General features: G+C 39.9%; 1 protein-coding gene across 4 annotated transcripts in view; it reads right to left on the bottom strand.

Moving 5' to 3' along the window:
* RIMBP2 (RIMS binding protein 2) overlaps positions 1-23,695 on the bottom strand; it is a 93,114-nt gene extending 69,419 nt beyond the window's left edge. For 3 of the 4 annotated variants that reach the window (XM_064675218.1, XM_064675214.1, XM_064675213.1), the window contains exon 1: positions 23,561-23,695. The gene's annotated coding sequence lies outside the window, so the exon portion shown is untranslated. Of the gene's footprint in view, positions 1-21,365; positions 21,385-23,560 lie in introns of those variants that run through there. The other variant, XM_064675215.1, reaches the window with a different exon arrangement.
* Between the last annotated feature and the right edge of the window lie 386 nt (positions 23,696-24,081).

Here is a 24,081-nt window from a genome sequence, read left to right on the forward strand (position 1 = left end):
TGCCCCCGTGTCTCTGAATGGGGTCTCATCTGTCACTTCAACAGAGCAGCCAGGTACCCTCTGCACCCTTCCAACAGACTGGGAGAACAGCTCTGGGTGCATTGGGAATGTTGGAGAGCAGGGATGTCAAACAAAATGATGTCAAGTTTTGCCTGGCTCCAGATCCAGATGAAATCTCCTCGGACTGGCACTGGGTTTAAATGAAGCTGAGCATCACTGGATCTCTCTGACACAGCTCTCTCAGCAAAGTGAAGAGTGAAACTGGAAATTAAAGATAGCCTCAGATGGCTGCACCTTTATGAAGTTTTCTGAGACGTAAATTTCTTATCGTTGGTTCTTTTTTTTTTTCCAGCTGTCTGCTGAAAAATGACACCTGCCTGCAAAAAAAAGTGATTGCCAGGCATCACTGAGGTACCAGAGATCAGATGCCTTGACAGATCCCCTGTTCCAGTGACAAAATGCCTGTCATTCCAGTAGGCAAAATAGCACATAAAAGATGAATATTTCTCCTAAATATTCCAAACGCAGAATATTTAGTTCCAGAAGTGCTATTTAAAGCCTTTCCATTGCCTGTAGCAGTAAGCTAACTTCTATTTTCACAAAAACATTCTGACAGGATGAGAACCATTTCTTAGCACCTCGGAGCAAATGATATCTCTGGTTGGGAGGAGGCTCCTCTTGGTGAACTGTCATTTCTGCATTAATGTGCATTTAGAAATGGACGAACCATGACTGTGGAAAATCTGCTGTAAATATGTGAAAACCACGGGCTTATGGTCATAATCTATTGAAGGAAAAGCAGTGGCTAAACATGCTGCTTTTGATTAAATGTTTTGCATCTCATCATATATATTCGGTTTTGATTTCACACTCCAACCCTTCATAGGTAAACTACTGATTTCAGCTCCACTCTCTCAAACAGAGACTCTCACAAACATGTTATTTATTTCCCTCAAGGCATGGGCCTTGAGAATTTCTGAACTTAAACTCCCATACATGCAAGCAAACAAGAAGGGAGTTTCCTCTGTTTGGTTGACATCTACGTAAAAAAAATTAGTAACATTCTTGGTTGCTGAAAAGAAAAGTTCTTCCACAACATTGATGTGATTTTTTTATCTATACACAATAGAAAGAACCCAGGACAGAAGGCAGTTTCAGCACACAAACCCCACATCTGCACTACTTTAAATCTACACTTATTTCAGACTCCAATCCAAGCACAGTTTGTCCCCCCACAGCACAGCTCAGCTGGGGTAACAGAAAGATTCATTTACAACCTGAACACACCACTTTGTTATGTTCTGCTTACCAATCCCTTCTCCCAAAAAAGGGAGTTATGGAGAGAAAGGAGCATGTACATTGCAGATGTGTGCCAAACTATATCCACACACACAAGTGCTCCACTCAGAAAACCAAAAATCAGACACCTGTAATTCCAGAGATTTATAGATTAGACTGAAGGATTGCTGCTGGGCCAATCAAAAAGAAAAGCAGACAAAGAATTGTTATGTGTGTTACATTTTGGCTGCTAAAACATAGCCCAGACAGCTGATGAGCTCTGAAATCACCTATCCTTCTTTTCCAAAGGAAAACACAGTTTTGCTGTTTCTTTAGAAGTCTGGTACTCTGACAGCCAGCCTACCTTTCACCTCATTAAAGGGGAACTTGGGACATCCTGGCCAACTCCTTCCCTCCTCTATTGCTGGTTTGGGGTGAAGTCTATTGGGGATAAAATCTGCTTTAGGGCTGCAAACTCAATATTCATAATAAATGACTGTTTTCCTGCTTGCAAAGACTAGTGCCATTAAGGTGAGTGTAAAAATCCTGTGTAAGCATTTCATGAGTCAGTCATGCAATTCATTTTTGCAGACACCAGAAATAGATAAATTGCCTTTTTGTGAATTTTCTCCTGACTTTCCTTAAATGAATTAAGGAAGACAAGAAGAACATGACTAGAGATGGCAGATCTCTCAGAATTATACCAAACCAAGGTTTTTATCAGTTTGAAGCTCTACTCTTGAATATATGATCACAAGACAGTGAACCTCAGCCAAATAAACCTATGGGTCTTTAAAAGACCCAACACATCCAGTGGCAAAGTATCTCTGTTCAAAGGATCCCCTCATGGCAGAAGGAGAGAAACAGCAAGGGGTAAACAGAGGGAAAAAAAGAGATGTTGTGTATCCTAGCAGGTTAAAGCACACTGTGTAATTCGCAATTAAAGCAATTTTGTGGAAAACCAACAACAATTATGTTGTAAAATATGTCACAAGCAAAGTGCAAACACCTGTCCCTACCTGCAAGATGAAGCACATACATTGTCTCCCTCCCTCAATGAGAGACTCTGTGACACCTTCTAGAGTGCAGGACGTGAATACATTTAATTTATCATTTACCTCAGCAGCAAAAACAGTGCTTTGATTTTCTCCTAAATCTGCATATCCCCTCATTAGCAACCCTCTCCCTCCATTAGTGGTTTACTGTTGTTCTATTTGGTGAGCTTCCAGCAAATTAACACTAAATTGAATTCCATAGAAAAAGTTGTTAACAGGCTTTTTCCCCACCCCCCCCGGGCCTGATTTAATCGCATTTTCTTCTTCAATTTACGCTACATTTAATGGTGGAAATTATTTTTAAGATTGATTTCTGATGATGATACTTATCACAGCTCAGAGGATTATTCTTCCTCTCTATCTCAGGCTAATTCTCAAAGAAAATATTTGATCTGGAACATCTTGTGAAGGGCAAAAGTGATATTTACATAAAAGATGATTTCTTTACCCTTCTACTCCCCCTTTACAGCACTACACCCAGCCTGTGGCAGAAGGCACAAAGTCCCCACATATTTCCTCCTTTCACAAATGAAACTAGCAAATGGTGGAGAACAGACAGAAGAACTAGAAATAAATCAGTATTATTCATTTGAATTAGATGTAGGATAAATTCTTCTCGTTATGGCCAAGCAACCTACTTATGGCCAAGCCTTCACATAAAGACATTCCTCTACAGTTTTAAAGTGCTCTGAAATTGTTTTAAGAAAAGAGAATTGTTATTTATCGTTGGTATGTCATTACTATAACCATCCATTTTTTAAAAAAAAATTCTCCCTGTAAAATTATTGCTTTTTAAACCCCTATGCTTCAAATTGTTTGAAGTATGATAAGAGATTATCTGCTTAATCCATTTCTTTCACTTGGGCATCTCAGATTTCACGCAGCTACGCCGAGTTTAGTTCTGCTTAACAGTCCTGTGAAGCTCTTCACCAAGTAGAAAATGAGTCAGGAGAAAGAGAAATATACAGCCTTAAGGTGGTTTAAAAACAGACAAAGTGCAACGGAATGGAAGTACAAGGGAGAAATTTGGAGTTACATCTCTTCCTGACACTGTAACCAGCTGGAGAATCGGTGTTACCTTTCTCCTTTTATTTTCTGCTGAGGAGGCAGCAGCTGAAGGGAGCTTGTTAACTCCATTTCTTCAGATTTAGGATTCTGTTTCAATCCTTGGAAGCTGCCACTTGAGGAGGAGCCTCACCAAATGCAAACTACTGCGGCCCTCCAACACTCAGATGATGCTTTATTTACCCAGAGGGAATGAAACTCTCACTGCCAGCGTGTTTTGTATTCAGTTTTCATGCCTCATTCAGAGGATCAGAATCTGGGCCTTTCCTTTACTGTTCTCAGCACAATTCCAGCATGATTCAGTTTTGGTGCTGCCAAGGCTGTATCACCTTAAATGGGCTTCAGCTACAAAATTAACCAAACGAGTTAACATCACTTTAGTCTTTCTTTGAGTTAATGCTGTCTCCTTGACTCACACTCTTAACTCGACCATTGCTGGCTGAACCACATGTAGAAAATTAAAGAGCAGCTCTCCCTGAGGGTCCCAAATTGGCCACAGTGAAGTGATATCCCTCTGCAGAGCAAGGCTGGGAAACTCAGTGGCAATCTACATCTCTGCCACTGGAAAGCTGAAAATCCCTGTCCTGTTCCCTGGACAGGTTGGAAAGCAATCCAAATTCTGGGAAAATCCTTTTCCTCTGCCAGACTGTCAAACAGCATTATTTCTTCTTATGTGCAAAGTGTGTGTTGAAAGTTGCTCAAATGCCAAAACGTGTCTAATCCTGCTGTAACGTGGCAGAGAATAATTTCTAAATTTAGGAAGTAATTGCTTTGCTGTCCAGTGAAATGTACACTAAAAAAGTAATCTCCTTTAGGCAAGTCCTCGTTTTAAACACCAACTCAGACTTCTGTGAACACGAGCACTAAACCTTTGGGAAAAAATGAGGCTGTACAATTCCATTGTTGCAGTTTAGTGTTTCCATCGGTGCTTGCTCTGTTTCACAACACAATCAAAATAACAACAGTCGGTGCTCAGATGTCATCCAATACATACAAACGTGCTTGGCAAGGAAAACCACACAGTTCTCTTGGGTAATGCTCCTTTTTGTGCAGGATTTTGACTTTCCCAGTTGTGGTTTTATTAGAACTCTGAACAAAAACCTGACATTTCAAACATCTTTTGTGCAAATGAAAGGAAGGGAAGATTCTTGTTTCAAATACAGTCTGCCTGACACTGCTGCCCTAGAGCAGTTCCTTGCCAGCCTGAATCTTGGGAGCACTAAGTCTTTGATTCCAGGAATTTCAGAGGACTGAATTCCCAGCTTCTAAAATCTGAACGAGAGCAAGGTGAACAACCAAGCAGACAAGCTGGCAACAGAATAGTTTGCTGCCAATTTAAATTACCCTTTCAGTAGACCTACAACTTGGGTTTCAAATACACTGCCAAATCCCCAACCAGCTAATTAGCATCATTCCTGATTTTAGGGAAGTACCAGCAGTAGTCTACATGCATTCATCACATACAGGTTTTATCTTCACATAGGTTTGATATTCTGTGAATTAATATAGAAAAAAAGAGCCAGCACAAGACATGTCCCCCATTTAAACTCTGATTTCACAGTTCTTCAAACCAGGCACCAATCCTGCTGGGGGAAAAAGGGGCAAACCCGAAATCTCCAAGACCAAATTTCCAATAAATCTTCGTAAGTATTCAAAAATAACCAAGGTTAAAACTGGAATGAAACCACACAGATCAGTCTGTGAATGGAAATCATACATAAATTAAAGGGAGAAAGGAGGCTGGTTGGTTGGTTTTGTTTCAAGCTCCTGAGTTTCTTTTAACTATACTAAAAAGTTCTTATATTAGGATCTACCTAAGGACCATTTGAGCGTCGTTCATCTGGATTAACTCCAGTCCACTACAAATAGTAAATCCTGAAAAGTTAAGATCTTTAATTGGGTCATTAGTATGTGCCTAAAACTTCCTACCAGGTTAATGCAATCACTTCTTTTCTCCCTCACTTTTGGGGGATGACTCTAATCTCATGTGACTGAAATTCATCCTAAAACAGAGAAAAAGAGAGAAGGGGAAAGAGTAATAGAGTAACAATAATCAGGATAAATAATCACACAAGAAGGAGGGTCAGAAAGCTCTTACTCCACGCAAGGTGTTTGAGGGGCAACACACAAAGGATTAAGATGCCAAAAGCATTTGCAGATTTGGTCATTCTGGGAGCAGGGGGAGCTACCCAGAGGTCAGTCTGTCACACAGGGAACCCACTGCACATTTGTCAGCCAGGAGACAACCTTCCTCTGAAAGCAGATTCCTCCTGTGGGCTGGCTGTGGCACTGAGACAGATTCTCAGCCAAATTTAGTACAACTTCCTGGCTTGCCAGCAAGACAAGGTGCATCACAACATTCCCAGGAGGCTTAATCTGAAGCCTGAAGTCTCACTCTTGCTCTCAGTGATCTCTGGTAGCCTGGGAGCCAATAACTAATTCCTGTGGCATTAGAACTCTGTCTTTGTGCTGTACTGCAGTGTCACAACACTGCACAGGACTTCAGGACTGAAAGAAAAAGTGAAACATCCACCTTTTTTCTTGGAATTTTTCAATGGAACTTCATCTGCACCCTCAGAAATGAGAATCCTTATGACTTTTAAAGCCTCCTGTATTCTAAAAGTCTAAAGAGGATGGTGATGGATTTTTGAAGACTATGCAAAAGGGAGGTTACATTTTAAATATGGCCCAAACTTCCAAATTAAGTGATAGAAAATCTCTCACTTTTTCAGAAACATGAACAAAGAAACAGATGCTGCTGTAGCACAGAACTGACCATTTCTAAACCTGTGAAGAAAGGTAAGTTAATGTGACCTAAATTTCACTGCTCTTTAATCAGTGACTCTTCAGAAGAACAGACAGTTAAAGAGTAATAGAGGGATTTTCCTCCTCCTCTGAAAAAGCTTCATTACACAAACTCACACTACACAGTGACAGGCAGATGCACAGACACAGAACAGCTCCTCTTTTCAACTGGGTGAGCTAAGAGAACAGGCTTCTAAAAATAATTTGTTTTGTTCAGCAATAGCTTTTGCCATTATTCTTCTTTTTGCTATTCTTGCAGTCTCTGAGGAAGGTTAATTTTCCTTCCCAGGTCTCTGCATGTCTTCTAAGAGCTCAACCCAGGCTCTGATTTTTCAGCCTGCTTAGGAATCAGAAGGGGCATTCACAGGGTGGAAGACATTAATGTCACTTGAATCAAACCTACTCGAGACACTTATTGCCATGTTCCAAAGAAAAGATTCCAAACAGGAATTGTGGGGGAAGAAAACAGGAAAGAAAAATATTAAAGCTGTTGTTCACTAGCAGAAATAATCATCTCACTTTTATTCTGCAACTTAATATTTACAGCTGGAAAAAAAAAACCCAAACCAAAAAGAATGAACACACTCTGTTTCTTCCAAGGCACCACTTAGATTGCAATCCAGTCACACACAGGAGTAATTCCTGTTTGTCTCATTCCATCAATAGGAGGAGACCATGGGCAAGTATCACTTGCAAACATCCCACTCCTCCCCCCTGGCTCCATGAGCACCCAATTCCCAGTTGGATCAGAACCCTGCAACTGCTGGGTGGGACACAAACTCCCTTCTCCTTCCTTGACAGATGCTCTCAGAACTCTGAAGTTTGGAGAAGGACACGACTGATGGAAACCAGATGGAAAAATCAGCAACAAGCCCAGAGGACTCCTAATGAGTCACAGATCACAGTTGGCAACTTGGCCTTGGAAAATGATCATAAACACATTATTACAGGGCTTCTGTAGCTTCTTATTTCGTCAGTGCTTTGGAACTGTGGAGCTTTTTTTTAATATGTAAATTTACTTTTTGTACCATATATCTATTTACACAGGGCTCCCAAAACATCACGTTTACTATTTGCAGTATACAAGCAAAATTAAGCACTTTAGATAAATTTTCTGATAACTCAGAATATTTTTTAAAATATTACTCGAGTTGACACAGTTATTTCGAATTTGCCCAAAATAAAAACTTGAAAAAATTCTGATTTCCTTCACAGTCCTCGTCACACTTTTCTTCAGTACTGACCATTGTACATCTCTTACTTTAAATAAATCAGAAGTGTATAAATCCGAACCTGCAGATGAAATCTGGCACTGAACTCAAGCATCATCAAATTTCACTAAACAATTTGAGTGATTGAGCACTTTTTTGGACTTTTTTTAAAAAATTTTTAGCTCTAACTCCTCCTTCTGAAAAGAATTCACAGAAAATTCTGACACTACCAAATCTGTGCTTTCTGTGAGAAGAACTTCAATCCAAAAATACTAAAGCACAGACAACTTTCTTATGCACCACCTAAGACAGGCAAAATGAAAATCCTGAGTGGCTTCAGAGGGTTAATACTGGCCCAGAAGGAAAAAGGGCTTCCCTTTCTATAATATTAGGTAAAATATCACACCCATCCAACCCCCCATGGGATTAATCTACTCAAATATGGTTTAACAGAAATTTTACACTGCCTTCCTGACTATTCTTTTCAGCTCACTAAATACAGTGTTACCTTTTCCCAAAGGTAGAGATTTCCCACTCACACTCGAGGGGTTGTCTTGGTTTTAAAATTAATTATATGGTAATGTGCTAAAAATGCTGTTACATGGGAGGACTGCAGACTTATTCACTTTATAGATAAGGACACAGTCCTATTTCAGGCAAATGATTTTCCAGAATCTGAATAGCTGAGATCTTGTAAAGGGTATGTCCCAGCTCATCTGTCAATCTAAATTGGTTCATGTGGCAAGAAAATGCACTCACAAGGCTAGAATCCAAGAAATAGAACTGAAAATTAAAACACCAAATAGAAGTTAAAAAATCCTGCACGAGATGTGAGAAATCCCTGCTGATACAGCAGCAAAGTGGGGAAAACTCACAGCAGTTTTCTGTACTGGGGACCTTTTGCAAAAGGAGGTTTTCCCCTTCTCTGTTACCTGCCAAGGAGAAACACACACACTGCAGTTCACAGCAAATAACTGGCAAAGTCAAGCATTTGATTCCCCAAATTTCCTGTATCATCATCTACAAGGCTCCAGCTCTGGGGCCAGCAATGGTTTCCCTGCAGACACAGAAGCAGACAGAATTTCCGTGGCATGCAGACATTGCAAGGACATGAGGGAAGCCAGGCAGATGGCTCAGCTCACTCCCAGCATCCCTCCTCGGTAAGTGAAGAGCTGAAAGACTCTTCCTTTCTTTCAAGGTAATGCTCAGCTGCATCCCAAATTATAAACTCTCCTCCTGATGAATGAGATGAGGCTGCTGAGCTCAGTGTGGGCAGCATTTTGCTGCCTGCTGTCCTGTGCACTTCTTTGGAACAAGCAGCTGTGCTAAATATGCAGCTCTGTGAGACACAAAGGTTTTAGGGAATAACCTGTTGTGAGGTCCAGAGCTTCTCTTTGGAACAATGCCCAGTGTTCCTTGGTCACAGACCCATTGTAAGGGACAGCAGTGCCAGCCAGTGATGGAACAGACAAGCAGCCAACAAACAGAAGCATTTATATCTTATATTTTGTCCTTCCCACAGTGATTTCAAGCAAAAGTGAAAAGATTACATACCTAAGGCTATGCTTAAACTGCACACCAAAAGGCTTAGCTATATAAAACCCTCTTCTAGTCAAGAAATACTGACTTTAAACTTCTGCTTGCCCTGCTGACCACTACAACTAGCTTGACCCCTGCAATAATTCTGTTATTTGTGTGTCAAATTCTCTTGCCCCAAACATGCAACTATGGTTTTTTTATTTGCTTATTCATTTTTAGAAAAAGAGAAAGGAGGAGGCTTTTTTTTTTTTTTTTCTTAGCTCCTTCATCATTCTTTCAGAAAAAAGAGATGAGAATTTCCCCTTTGCTAGAAATGCAGTATTTACTTCTGGCCACTGAGCCCTGTAAAATATGGCTACACTGTAAGCTTTAGGGTCACTACAGAACACATACAACTTAACATATTCAGGATGGTTTTCTAAATGTATTCCTTTCATTTGACTTGATGCTTGGAATCCTATACATCTGGATTCATGGAAAGAAAATGCTCTGCTTCAGAGTAGTCCACAGTATGGTGATTATGGGACTCATCAGGGATCATAATTGAAAATTTCACTGGACTCCCAGATTATCAAGATAGATTATTTAATTTCTAGAGGACTTTTAGGATGTAAGGCTTTGCTTAATAATAATTTGGCACTATAGAAAATCCAGGAGCCATCCATTATTCAGTCAGTCAGCCTATAAAAATTACATGCCTTTTAACACACTTTTTAATTGCTTTTAATTATTAACATTTACGTTGCTCTCAAAATGATGAAGTGTCTCAGCTGGAGATGTGGTTAAATTTTCAACAGCACTGGAAAGTAAAGCAACAAATTTCAGACTGTGGATTTTAAACGTACGCAATATTACCTAGGTCTGCATTTAGAAATATTATCTATACAAATATGCACAAAATTCTATCTATCCATAAAATAGATGAGCATAAAAACATAGATGTGTGTTTTCATTCATGTATCCTTAATGAAGTTTCATGATGAGGCAGTTCAGAAAGTAAAAAAGAGGTGAATCTCAGAATGCTTTTGGGCTCCACAAGCTTGAACAGAAATGATTGCACAGACCCCTAAGAATCCTCTCTTACCATATCTTTAATTTGTGGGATTTTGTCAGCTAGGGGACTGGTGAGGCTACCAGAGATCCTCTTGCAACAGGCTTGCTCACTGCATATTTCATCTTTCTGAAGGAAAACACTCATTACAGAAAAAAACTTCACATGAAGTGAATCCTTTTATTTGTCTGCAAAGCCACGTCGAACACTTTGAAATCCCACCATTTTAGGATTGCCACTGGAGATCATTAAACACAACATTTATTGCCCCAAAGAGATAAGCTGCACCTGTGTTCCCTCCTTGTCTCTCTGTGGCTCTCTCTTAAGAACTTTTCCCCAACTTTATCTGCTAGATCTTCAAATTAATTCTACTCTTGTCCTGGGTTTATGAACAAGAGAAAGCAGAGGTAGGTTTTATTGAACTTTTTTTTTAATTGAACTATGGTTCTTTCTCTTATGATTTTTGACACAAAACTGAAATTCTCCTGCTTCTGTCACCCTTGGGTATCTTCCATTTTACCTGACCTGCATTTTAGGTAAAGTTCCTAGACATCTTTGCCAGCAAGCAAACCTTTTTACCATCTGAAGCTTCCAAACATCTGTTTTCCAAAACCTCAGCTCTGCCTTCAGTGTTAACCACACAAGAGTAAATGAGTCACTAATGTCATTAGGGTGCCAAGAGATACCTCGAATATAATTCAGGTTGACTCACAGCCAAAGGCAGCCAGCCTGTAATGCTGTTATAACATCCCCACAGGCTTCCTGTTCCTTCTTCTCCAGAAAATCACTCACACAACTAAAATAGAGTTGAAACAATTTCCATTTGAGCCCTGGATGAGTCTCAATCCTCTGATAGGAATCTTGGGAGTATGTAAGTGAAAGTCAGACTCCCTGTGAAAGGCTTGAACCAGTTTGGAGAGCTGGAAGTCCCTCTGAATAATTGAGACATTAGAAACTATTTATTAGAGGGAAATAAAGAGAGAAACTTGCTTCTCTCTTTAAGGAGAATTAGGAGGTATCTATATTTAACAAAGGTGTGAGACTCATAATCATCAAACTTTCTGGCTTTTAAGGAAATGCAAAAAACACGGAGGAAAAGTGGGAAAACTGAGTTTGGTTCAGAGGAATGACAGAGAACAGCATTAAAACAGCAATCAAGGTTCTGGTTTCCTTCTGACCCTTCTGAAGCAAACCTGCAAACAACACTTCTTGTGTCAAACCCAAGCAACGAGAAACCCTGTGTGACAACCAGTGTACAGCTCCATGTACACAGGAGATGATCAATCTATTAAAATTAACTCCTGAAGCTGTAAAGTTTTGTCCTAAGATATTCATTACATAAATGAGAAGTGCCCAGAATCTTGCCACTATTGGTACTTTTCTTATATTTAGGGATTTTTTTTTCAACTTTTCTACACTGAGTTCAGAGCAAACTGTCACCAAATTTGCAAACCACCCAACATTTTTTACAGAGAAAAATAAGAACAGGTTCTCTTCTGAATAGGTTTTTGTCAGTTTTCTGCATCTTTTACTTACTCCCCACTTCATAACCTTGGTTTACATTTCAGAATCTGACAGGAGCAGGGCTTATTCCACTAAACCAAATTACAGGTATTAATTAATGGCTCTTGCTTGTTTGCCAGCTCCTGCAAGCAGAAGGGTAGATAAAAATGCATTTACAGCAGAATTCAATTACCCATTTTCAAGCCACTGGCCTCCTGGCAAAAGTCTCCCAGTCTAGTGCAGAATAGGACTTGGATTAAGAATTAATTTACTGTCAGCAATGATCTGCAATTTAATGGCTTAATCAAGTTTGCCATGAAATTGGTAGGGAGCTCTGGAGCCTAATATTGCCCCAGAGCCTGCTGCATCTAAAGACAGGTTTCAGAGATCCATAACAAAATCATCATCATCCAGCAAATCCAAGAGCTGTCTCACATAATCAGGAACTGCCTCCAGCAAGTTTTCTGCTCCCATTACACAGTTATAGCCCACGGGTTTGGAGTTCAGCACATCCATTGGACTCCTTCCTCCTCTTCCAGCTAAACCTCCCAAAGAATCTTTACTTGCATGAATACCAAGATTAGCATGTAAGTACAGGCCAGCCTGTGTCAAACACTTCCTCTCGTGTCTTTTCAAACTATAATGTAAATATAGAAAGCTGTTAATAAAAAGAGACAAAGGGTTTTAACACATAAATGCTTCTTTTAGCTGCATTCAGAATTGCCCCTACAGTGGGCAGTGTGATTATAGAGCTCCTTCTGCAGGAGCACAGCTGAAGATGGAAATAGAGACTGAGGCTTTGAAATCACAGTTGAGATAAAATCAGGTACAAACTGAGCCTTTTTGCTTGTTAAAATTTTTAAGTTTAAAAGACCTTGATTGCTTTTAAAAATAAAATCGACCCACATTTTTCTACTCGAAGCCAACTGATAGAATAATAAAAGCCTTTCTGCTGAAATAGAAAATGTCATGCTAGAAATAGGGGTATAAAAACTGTTCTCTTGAGCTTCCAAAGCCAGATTTTTAATGAGCTCAGAGGCTCCAGCCTTTCAAAAAATATGAATAAGCTTCTCATATGGGGTGTTTAGTTGGGCTGAAATACTCCAAACTCTCTGCAAGTTATCACTGGTTGTCAAAATATCCTGGGGGGAACTCCTGGGAGTGCTTTGAACACCACACCATCTCAGCAGCTTACCTATTCTACCACTTTTTCCCTGCTAAGATTATGAATCATCCTCATGTCTCCCATTCTGTCACCCATCAATATTTACATCATATCTGGCACAATGTTACCAGCACATCCAAAGGCTTCTCTGTGGAGCACTGAGGACAGGGGTTTTTTTCTCCTCCTTCTGTAATTTTCTTTTTTTCCCTTTTTTATTCCTCCTCCCCTTTTAAAAAAAACCTCCAAGCTTTCCCCCTCATTTATTCTCAAAACAGAGCAATAAGTCTGAAGCAACACTACATCACCACATGCAAGGGTACTTTATATACTGAGTTTAGGAAACATGGATAGAGAATTTCGGGTTCTGAATGCCTAAGAAGGAAAATGCATCATAGATAGAGTCAGAATTGTACAGGCAGGACCATTTTCCATTCCTACACCTTCACCAAAAGCTGACATGGTGGTGGAAGAGTCCACTCTTCATTTATGGTTAAATGAAATGGGTTAAAAAGGATGAAATTTATGTACAAGTGAAGCTCAAGTGTAAAACTTACCAAGCTTAAGTTCACTCAATCACCTGTATCAGGAGAAATATTAGCTAATAGCAAAGTCTTGCAGTAGTATTTAGGTTAATGAATATGCTGCTGTCAGGACTGAAGTATGCACCACAGGTAAAACAATCCCAGCTCTGAAGCACCAAACAAACCATCCCTCTCAATAAAAAAAACAAATTGCACAGATAATTTAAATGTAACACCGTGGATGGATGTTTGAGTAGTGATCACTTGTATTATGTAATTGTTTAAATACAGGAGCTAAGCTGAAGAGATGAAGAATGCAACTCCACAAAGAAAAAAAAAAGCCAGTTTTAAATCAGGCTGCCATTCCTAATAAGTCCCTCCTGTAGCATTTCTCAGCTGAGTTTACACACAAAATACAAATTGACAGTAAGTCCTCTAATGAGCGTGTTGAGAGCACAGCAAAGTGGAGTCAGACACCCAGAAAAGTCTCATTAAACATCTGACCACATCCATTCTAAAAGGGGAAAGTTATGAGAAAATTACTGTAGGTGCCTGCACCTTAATTCAAAAGGCTAATTGGGTTTTATTTGTAAGATGATCTTCAGTCCTCTAATCTCACATCCACTCAGCCACCATCTAATAATCATTTCCCCAACATCTGTATAGATCTCTGATTCTTCTGAGGCATCATTTTCAAAACAATGCATTGTTTCCATGTATTCTACAACACTGCTTTGTTTGGTTATCTGCAGTGTCATGTTTCTCATGTAATGAAAACATCTTCAGAAGTAAGACAACTCTGCTGTTTTATTCTAGTTTTAAAGTGTTGCTGCATATTCTGTATTAAATTCCTTAGGTCGTGTATTACAAGGATATGTTTTGATACATTATGGTATTTATTCTTGTGAAACATTATGGCATTAATTCTCTGACATTTCAGCATGGGCTTGCCTCCAAAAATGGCTGAGAATACAGTTTTTAAACTCTCCAGCATCCTTAAAAAATCAGCGTACACCTCATAAGAAAAGCAGAAATGATCATTCAAAAATATACTAAAAAAGTCTGTTTTACAGCTTTATCCCTTCCATCTGTTGACACAATGCACGTGCTGGGATGGTGATGCTCATCCAGGAGCTGCCAATGAGCAGAGCAGGTCTGAGGCACCCAGGCAGTGACAAACCAGTGGGTTCCAGTTGCTGCAGCTGTTTTGAATAATCACCTCGCTGCCCATCACAATTCCATTTACAACTACAGCAACACATTGAAAACAGCACTTCCTACTTTTTAAGCTCCTCTCCGTCATCCCAGACAGCACTAAATGGAACTAGGAAGCCTAAAAACTCACCCCACACATGACAAGTGCAGTGTGTGTTAACTCTGTTTTCCCCACTCCCCCAGCCTGCTTTGTTTCTCCTCTCTCCCCCAGGGTGTGCCCAGCACTCCACATGTGCTGCATTGCCACGGGGGATTTTTTTGGCTCCCAGCACAACAGGAAAAGTAGATGCTTCCAAACCTAAAATTTTTCTGGACCTCGATCTAAATTTTTAAGCTGTCGAGTATTTAAACACGAGTGACTCCCTCTCAGATAGATGCATCTCCTTTCAGCATCAGACAGCGGTGGGTTTAATGCTTCGCTTCGTAAATTCAGAACAGAATTTTCTTCCCCTGTTTAAATTTTCACCCTGGATTCCTTCCTAACCAGCTGCAGAGGGAGCAGGCACCAGCAAAGCCCGCCCCCATCTCAAGTGGGAAGCCAGGCTGCAAACGTCAAAAATGCCAAGGCACAAAATAGCATACTTGTCCCAATTTCTTCATGTTATTTTGGTATACTTTAAAAAAAAAAAACCACCAACAAGACATAACTCATTAATTATAACCTTTCAAAAGTGTTTTCCTTTCCCCCAAACTGTTAAAATTTAGCAGAGCTGCAGCCAAAGTTCTAATAAAATTATTTTTAGCTTTTGTCATGCAGAGAACATCATGAAGAGTCTCATCCTTCTATTAATGCAAATGTTTTTAAGCAGTCAGTGCAGGGAACTTTAAAATATGCTAATCACTGTTTCTTTGGACTCCAGTCTCTAATGTCTTTGCTGATGTGTGCATATCACAGATAGAATAAGTAAAGGCAACACCATCATTTAAAGTGTCAATTTATAGACAACTCTATAAAGTGACAGCCATATGCATATTTTATTGCCACGTTTATATATTTCATTAATTTCCACGTTTGACATCCTTTTAATACACACTGTTCTTATTTTCTGGTGTCTGAGCCGAATTGCCCCAGTGTGTTATAAATGGAAATGCTTTTGATAATCACATGCACTGGTTTTCTTTTTAAAGTGGTTCAGTGCTGATGAAAGGGGCCAGATTGACGGCCTTGCAGATTGGAGTTCCCTGTTAATCCACAAGGAAAACAAGGCACAGTCAGGGCAGTAGCTCAGCCAGTTTCCCTCCAGTGCATCTCCACTTAAATCCTTAAGAGAAAAAACTAAAAAAAACAACACACACATCACATCTCTAAGTCACAGCCTGACTCTGCCTGCTCATATCCTCAGCCTTGCTTCTTATTTTTAGTAGCAGGGAAAGTAATCAGAGAAAGCAATGCCTTTCTGGGATTGGGCTGCTGCCCATGAGCTGCTTTCCAGCACATACATCACTCTCAGGCCAGCACACACGTGTGCTGCTAAAAGACCACAAGAATTTAATCTAATAAAGCCTTGAGGTGAAGTTGCTGGGTCTCACTTAGATGCTTCTCATCTACTGGGAGTTCCATCAGGAATGACAGATACTTTCTTCAGCACCCAGGGCAGATGTGCACCACTCCCAGTTTTGTCACTACTACCCATAAAAAATCAATATTTTTAATTAGAAATGTGATCAAATCATTAGAAAATGTTATTTTTAATTTTACTCATCTGCCACACAGTGCAGAGCAGACAGTGTCACATCTGAAAGGCAAGGCCTGAGCAGTTGTTCAACCCCCCCTGTCAGCACCCAATCTACAAAACTAAAGTAGAAATGTGAAGAACAAAGACCATCTTGTAATGACACACAAATAGGTCAGCAATTGGAGGAGAATATGCTATCATAGACATAAATAAACAAATAAAGCCACAGGAGTTTAAAATAACGAAAGTAGCTCAGCCAGAATACTTTAAACGACATATGGCTCAGTCATATGGCCCCGTGAACACAACAGGGTGACGTGGCCAAAACCAGGAAGGTTTTTATTGTGCAGTGGTATCTGTGAGCCTATAACTTCCTCAGACACCTCCCTGAAATATTCAAGAAAAATCCTGCCTGCCGTAGGGAACTAGGAATGTGTTAATAAAGAGATAATGGCTCATTCCCACCTTACTAGATATCCAGTTACACAGCTGTTTTCTTATCTCAGTAGAATTTCAGAAAGAATATTAGCCTGGGATTTCTGCAGAAGATCAAATCCCATTGAAAGGAATCTGCCAGGCTTCTCTGGAAATATTGGTTATGTATAGAATAGCTTTTTATATTCTGTTAACTGAAACAATACAGCTGTTGGAGTATATTTCAGGTGTTTGCATTCATTTGTTCTCCATTTCATTTCTGGAATTCCAACTGTTAGAAATAGTCTGCAAATCTTCATGGCAGCTACACAGAACATGTCATCTACTGCTAAAGAAAGAACCAGGGGGTTTCTAAATATGTTCATGGGTGGCCTTAATGTGTGTCACCTTCTGTTCCCTTATGACTACACATCACATTTCCTGAATTCTAAAAGACCACGCAGAGAAGAAAGGGTTGAATTATATTTGCCTGCTGAAATGAGTAGTCTCAACCACGCCTTTGAGACCATGAACTCAAGCCAAGATACTTTTGTCACTGGCTAAGCATATTTTTAAAGTGCGTTGCTAATTATTTTTATAGCTCATTATCTCCTTGCTATGGTGAGCACGACTCATTTCCCTCCTCCACCCACTGCCTCTCAGGTAACGATGAGCTAATGGTTTGAATGTGTCTGAAGCTATTAATTTTCTTTTTTTTTTTTTTTTTTTAAGGAAGGAAAAATTAACCAGTGCAGAAAGTTTGGAGGAAATTTCAGTGAAATCGGGAAATGAGATCTCACCGTCATCATTAGATTTGGGAAGTGAGGTGTTTATGATACAACTTTCCTGCAAATGCAGAGAGTGACCTATCAAGGTTTCTTCAAGAGCAATAAAGTCCTTCATGGACAGCTCTGTGCATCAGGAAAGAGGAAGAGATAACATCCCAAGTGATGGTGGCTTCAGAACTGTTTTAACCAATGTAGGTCATTTCTGGCCCTCCAAAAGAAAATAAGCCATACCAAGGCTACAGATGATGTACCAATACTGGCACATGTTCCCCCAGGAGAGAAAAAGTGGCAATTTATATAAAACATGCTGTCAAGCATCACTGAGCCTGCAGCCCACAATCCAGGGGGTGGTTGCCTCTCTCCACACGTGGCAGAGGGTGGTGGGTCTGATGGGCACCTTCCACACTCAATAGCACATCTTTACAGAGAACAGGGACTGTTAGAATGAATTTACACAGGTTAGTGACAGCTACACACACCACAGAACCACGGAATATCCTGCCCTGGAAGGGATCCATGGGGATCATCACAGCCCAGCTCCCTGCCCTGCACAGGACAGCCCCCAGAATCCCTCTGTTCAAGAGCCCTGTTCTGCTCAATCTTATGCTTCTCAAAGCACTTTCAACACAGCATCAGTGGAATCACCTGTACCAGCTATTCACAGGGCTAAATAACTGAAGTATTGCACATATTTTCCCTACCTCCCCATTTGAAAGCACTCCTGAACACTGCCAGCGCTCACTGAGTATTTCCAAGTGTCTAAAGGCACTCAGAGCTCCACCCACCCAATTTTAATCAATTAACAGCAGAACTGGCATGCTTTTTTGGAGGGCAGAATCACAACTGCTGCTCCAAATAAGAGATGCAGTCTCCAAACTATTTAAACAGAGAAGCAGAAGTTTCATTGCCTGTTGTCCAACTCCCAGGCTCATTCTATCCTCATCACAGTGCAACTTCCTCAGTGTCAAGCCCCATTTCCTGATAAAAAGCTAATGCTCCAAGTTGCAAGAATGTTGCTGAAGGACAGTGTTACAGTAATTTTAATTTCAATATCAGCTTAATTTCCCATAATAACTAAAAATTCTGGGAGAGTAGTTACTCTGTAGTTACTTCTGATCTAACCACAACCATTCTGGGTGGTTTACCTTGTCAGTTTTAAACTCTTGACAGGACTTCTTTTTTTTTTTTTTAAAGTACTTGTCAGTAAAGCACCTTTTGCATTTGGAATCCATACTAAGATCCCCAGACATAGCTGCAAATACAGAATCTGTGCATATAAACCATGCATGAGTGCTAAGCACAGGTTGAGACAGGAATTTGTGAACTTCAACACGCACTAATACATTCCTGTTCACACATCTCAGGTTTTCTGGTTACGTTTGATGAAAGAGGACAGCTCAGAAATACAGTTTTATACATCTTTTTGACACTCAATATGCTTTTCCCCAGCACACTGTTTATCTCTGATGTTCACCACCAAGCCACGGGCTCATCATGGGCTCTAATATCCATATTCAGGAAGGGATTTCATTTAAAATATTTTTCTCCCAGCTGTGTTGACTCTGCAAAGTGCTGAACACACTGTACAGCATTTCTGTAAGCTGGATTTTTGATCCAACACTTCTGGGTGGTTTTTAGCCAGTGAAAAGCAAGCCTGGTAGATTTGAGCAGCCTTATTGCTACAGATCTAATCATTAGGACTTCTCCAGGAAACAGAGGGAAATGTTTGTCCAAATAATGATTGTCTACATTTGCGTGCTGTTAGAGAACAATTTGATTATTCATACAGATAAGGCTGTTTCTTGCCTGCACTACTCATATTACCAGCCTTGCTGACTTCAGTGGTGCTACTGGTAATCAGAATTTGGCCCATGTGGGAAAAAAATGAACACCAACACCAGGAAAAAGCCTTGCATATGTTTAGAAAAATTAAATCTCAAGCCAAAATCAGAGACCCATCACCTAATACACCTCTGAATTCAGCAGCAACACCACTGAGCTTAAAGATTTTTGTATGGGGTTTAGGTTTAAGGCTTATATTTTGCAGTAAGGTCTGAGTACTTTGCCTCCCACCAATTTACTGGACAAGAAGCCTTGCAAACAAGGCTACTACAAGATTTTGCAGCCTGATTCATTAGGACTAAAGTTAATTAAATCATGTTCCCTCCTCAGACATACTATTTTGTCTTAAAGATGATTAAACAAGAGGCAAATGTAATTAGGACAGGAAAAAGTATAAGTCAAAAAATTAATCTTATAATGTGTTTCAGAAAAATAAAGTAATAAATCACCTTGCCTTTTGTTTTGCTGCAGCTGAGATTCTTCAGCTTTCTTGTCTGATATGATACTTACACTTGATGAGGCAATTTAGAGGGAAACTGGGACTGTGACAATAGACATTCCTTTTAGGAGAAGGATCATATATACACAGCCAGGCTTATGCAGATGGTGCCCTTTCAGAGGGCAATCAACACAACACCGGGTGGGGAGGTTTATGAAAATATAGACTGGATCCATAAACACACAAGCCAGATTTGAAAATATATATCTAAACTGTCTCTTAAACAGAATCCCAAGTCATATCCCACATTGAGAAAATAATTGGTTGAAGGGGAGTGGAAGCCCTGAAGGTTTGTGTCACTGGATGCTTGTTGGCTGGAGGGTTCTAAATGAGAGGGTTCAAAACACAAAAAGGAAAACCATGTGCTGCCAGCAATGCCCAGGCATGAGAAAATCTGCATTTGGTTCTTGAGCCTATCTTTGACTTTCTTGAGATATTAATTGGCTCATTTGTTCTGTTCCTTACGGAGGAATAGAGATAAAAATGTGTCATTGCTCTTGTCTGTTTAGATCAGATTCTCTGCTCAGTTATACTGAAGTCATTTGGGGATGTCTCATAAATCTGCAGCCACAAAAGCCAAAAGACCAAGTTTTAATACGAGAATCTGCAGAGTTTGAATGTATCATATACCATAAATGTTACCAGCAGGTCTTACATCTGAATTTCATAAGCAGGATTAAGAAGAGAAATCACAACTACAGACCAGTAACACTTGAAAAATACGTATTTTTTCCAGAAACATAAGAAGGCAGCAGTGCATCCAGCACAGGCAAAAGGCCCTGACTCTGCTCAAGGCCTGACTCACCTGTGCTCTTTTGAACACCTGAGCACTCACTATGACTCTAACTAGTCCTCCAAAAAGAAAAACAATGGAATATACACGACAAGAGTGTCTTTATTAAAAGGTCATATTCGAGTCAACAACCTCTTTAAACTATGGGAGTAAAAATATTGTGTTCCAGGGAGGAAAGGAAAAAGGTCAGCCTGCTTTCGTGGCTGCTAATTTAATCCAGCCTTATACTGGGCACATCTCATTGTTTGAGACTTCAAATATCTTTCACTGCTTCTACTCATTCAGAAATGTAACGACCTGCTTGAACTCCGAGTAGAAAAAATGCTTTTTAAACCACATTAAGATCTATTTTTGATGGAAGTTTATTTCTCAGCCTGCAGCTAAAAAAGGCTTTTATGATGCTGGCACTGTATCAATAAATTCAAACCAGAATTCTACATTTTTCACAGGCAACAGCTAATCTAGAAACTACCATTAGAAATGGACAGCTATATAAGTCATTGCATCTGTATAGAGAGAAAATTGATGATGGAATGGTAAAGCTCATTGGGACTCAGTGCCATATATTTAAAAATGCTTAAAAAAAAAAAAAGACACAAAATGGTAAAAATTCAAATACATTATAATCAACTGCAGCATTTTTCAAAATTCAGATACTGGGTTGGCCATGGACATTGTTGGTTTCATTGCTAAAAGTCTCAAACGTGTACAGGACACTGGAAAAACAGGTAACCATGAAAGGTCCCTTTTGCAGAGCCAGCTGCCTGGGCTAAACACTGATTATGATAATCAGAAGCATTCATATGTTTTATTATTACACTAATACCCAGCCTCATCATTCTGCCATCATTAAGAGATTGCAAACCACCTCTGAACAGCAAGCAATTAAAAAATATTTCTTTCTTGCAGTTTTTACCCGTTCTTATAAACACCCAGCGCTCTGACCTCAGCAAACGACGGATCCAAGGGAACATTTGGGAAGCACGACAGATTCCTGCTTTGCACAGAGGCAAAAAGGCTTAAATGGAGGACAGGGTGTATTTTAAAGAAACCTGCTTATCACAGGAGACTGAAGCAACTCCAATTTCTCCACCGTGCCCGTGTGATAAGGGGCTGTCGTTATAGAAACTCTGCTGACACGTTGCTCCTATGGTGCAAGTGGCATTATATGAGCACTAATGCCCTTTTTATCAGCCTCAGCTCCAAATTCAGAGCACTTCAGTTCACAATCAGGGAGCTGCACGTCATCCCCCACAGCTGCAGGCAGTGTCAGATGCTGCTGTTGCGTGGTAACCACCAGGTAACTGGTGGGAGCCTCTTCTATTTGTGTGCGTGGAAAGGCAAGGACAGGAGGCAAAGGGAACACTGGGCTGTGGGTAAAAAACTTGGTCCCTGTTTACTAAAACACAGCCCTTTTCCTCTTGCAGTGAAAGCACTGCTGAAACATTACAGTGCCAGAAAGAAAAATTGCACCTATTTCTTCCGATCTTCAGTGGAAATGAGTGAAAGTTGCTGTTATTGCTATAGCTGTGGCAATTCATTAAAAATTAAACAGGAGAGAACTGCAGGTTAAAATTGAGCCCCGAAGTACTGTGAGTACAGTACCAAAGAAACATGATTTACTGTTTTGTTAGGAAATTTCAGTCCTGGCATCAGAGGATGAAGCTCTCTCCCTGCCCATACTACACCACTGTATAAACAACAGTATTTTAAATAGAGTCTAATTTGGGTGTCCAAAGTTCACCCTTTATCCAGCAGGTTGCTACTGCCCAGCAACCATTTAGATTTCGTGTGTTCCCCTTAAATACTGGCAAATTGAGCAGCGAGACTCTGCGTGGGCTCAAAGGTACAGCTGGACAGGAATGAGCTACTGCAAATAATCTGTTCTCCAGTCCCAAACCCAAACCACTGCTGTTTGTTTTACAACACTTTATGCTTCTCCAAAGCACGAATTATTTGTATAAAGGAAATTAACAGCAAAACTCCCACTAATTCCAATGGCATCCCAGTTTTGCCTCAGGTTGGTCTTTTGTAAGTGTGCTGGGTTTGGGTCTACAAACAGCAGCCTCACCTCTCAAATGCCTCCTGTTAAGGGAACTTTGACACAACATGAGAAGGTTGACTTCACTTTTTTTTGCCAGAAACGTCTTTCACCAGCCCTTAACATTCAGTTCACATCACAGCTATGTAATTATTCTTTTCAGAAGCAGAGATGCAAAGAAGGCATTAACAGCCGTTCAAAATATCACATTTATGCACTTTTCTCTTGTCATATTAAAGATAATTACTTCTGATGCAATCAAACTCATATCCTCCAAATGGATAAATCCAGCACCAAATTTAGAACCTCAGGCTTCAAGTCTCAAGCTCTCAAAGCAAAGCTTTAAGCCTTTACTTTCAGTTCAGTGAGGTACAAAGAAGAACTGGGAGAACATAAGGTTTAAAAGTGGTATGGTTTTATGAATTTTCTCCACATTATTCTGTTGGTTACTTTAGTTAGTGCTTTGAAGCACTAGTTAGTGCTTTGAAGATCAAAGGTGATATATGAACTACATCTTATAACTCAGTCACCAAGAGATGGGGATCAACTGACTGGCCAACCCTTCTAAAAGATTCTTCTCTGAACTCAAAAGGTGCCTGAAAGCCAGAATTTGTGCAAACACATAGAAATCCAACTGGAAAAAAAACCTGCTGATGCTTAGAACTAAGTGTCAGGATGTATACCCCAAAACAGGTTGGAATGTGCTGATCATGACCATTAAGCACAGGATCCTGCACTTTTATTTAAACATCCAGAACGAAGCATTGGAATTTCTGCTTATGCCATATTTTTGTTTACTAAATTCTCATTTCATGCTTAAGCTATGTCACAAGTACATATGTATTTTATATAAGTATTACTGATATTCTACAAGGTTTTAAGACATCAATACAAAATGTATTGCTTTGAAGGTGGTGGAGGTAAATCCTCCTTCTCTCAAACACTCCCCCTCAGAAATCCCCATCCTTCTGATATTGGTGCACATGCAAACAAAAAAACCCCACCAACCAACCAAAGGCAGAAACATGGATTGCAAAATGAGACCTGTCTTCAAATTCATCAGCTGCCATAAAATTGTAACAACAAAGACAGGACTTACTAGAAACTGCCAGTGATGATGCTTTTGATTTAAGGTGGCGACATGAGACTGGGAAATCTGTGTCTGTTCTATAAACCGGGTCTCATCAAATATTTTCTGTGACGTTGCAGGCTGCAGACATGATGGATCATTTCCAAACTGTGCAGAATAAAAGAAAACAAGTGACTGGTTTGTTCAAACCACATTTGTTCTGGCTGAAGAGCATTTGCTCTTCCTACCACACAGGGGGTTTCATTAATGTTTTGCATTCATGTGCCCCCAAAAGCTGCGTGAAAGTGGTGGTTAATTATACATTACATACAACAGAAGCCAATCTAAACTAATAAATTCAGCCTTGCTGAATAAACATTGTTGTCACTGACTGAAGCCCAACACAAAACTCAAAAGTATGGGTGTGGTCATTGGTCCCTTGCAGGAAATTAATTTCAGAGGGCAAGTGAAAAAACTCAGTTTCAGTATTTCCTCTAAGAAATGTAGGGACATAGAACCAAGCAAGTTTGTTAGAATACCTCTGTGTTAAC

This window comes from Pseudopipra pipra, chromosome 18, assembly GCF_036250125.1.
Source record: "Pseudopipra pipra isolate bDixPip1 chromosome 18, bDixPip1.hap1, whole genome shotgun sequence".
In the NCBI taxonomy this organism is placed as follows: domain Eukaryota; kingdom Metazoa; phylum Chordata; class Aves; order Passeriformes; family Pipridae; genus Pseudopipra; species Pseudopipra pipra.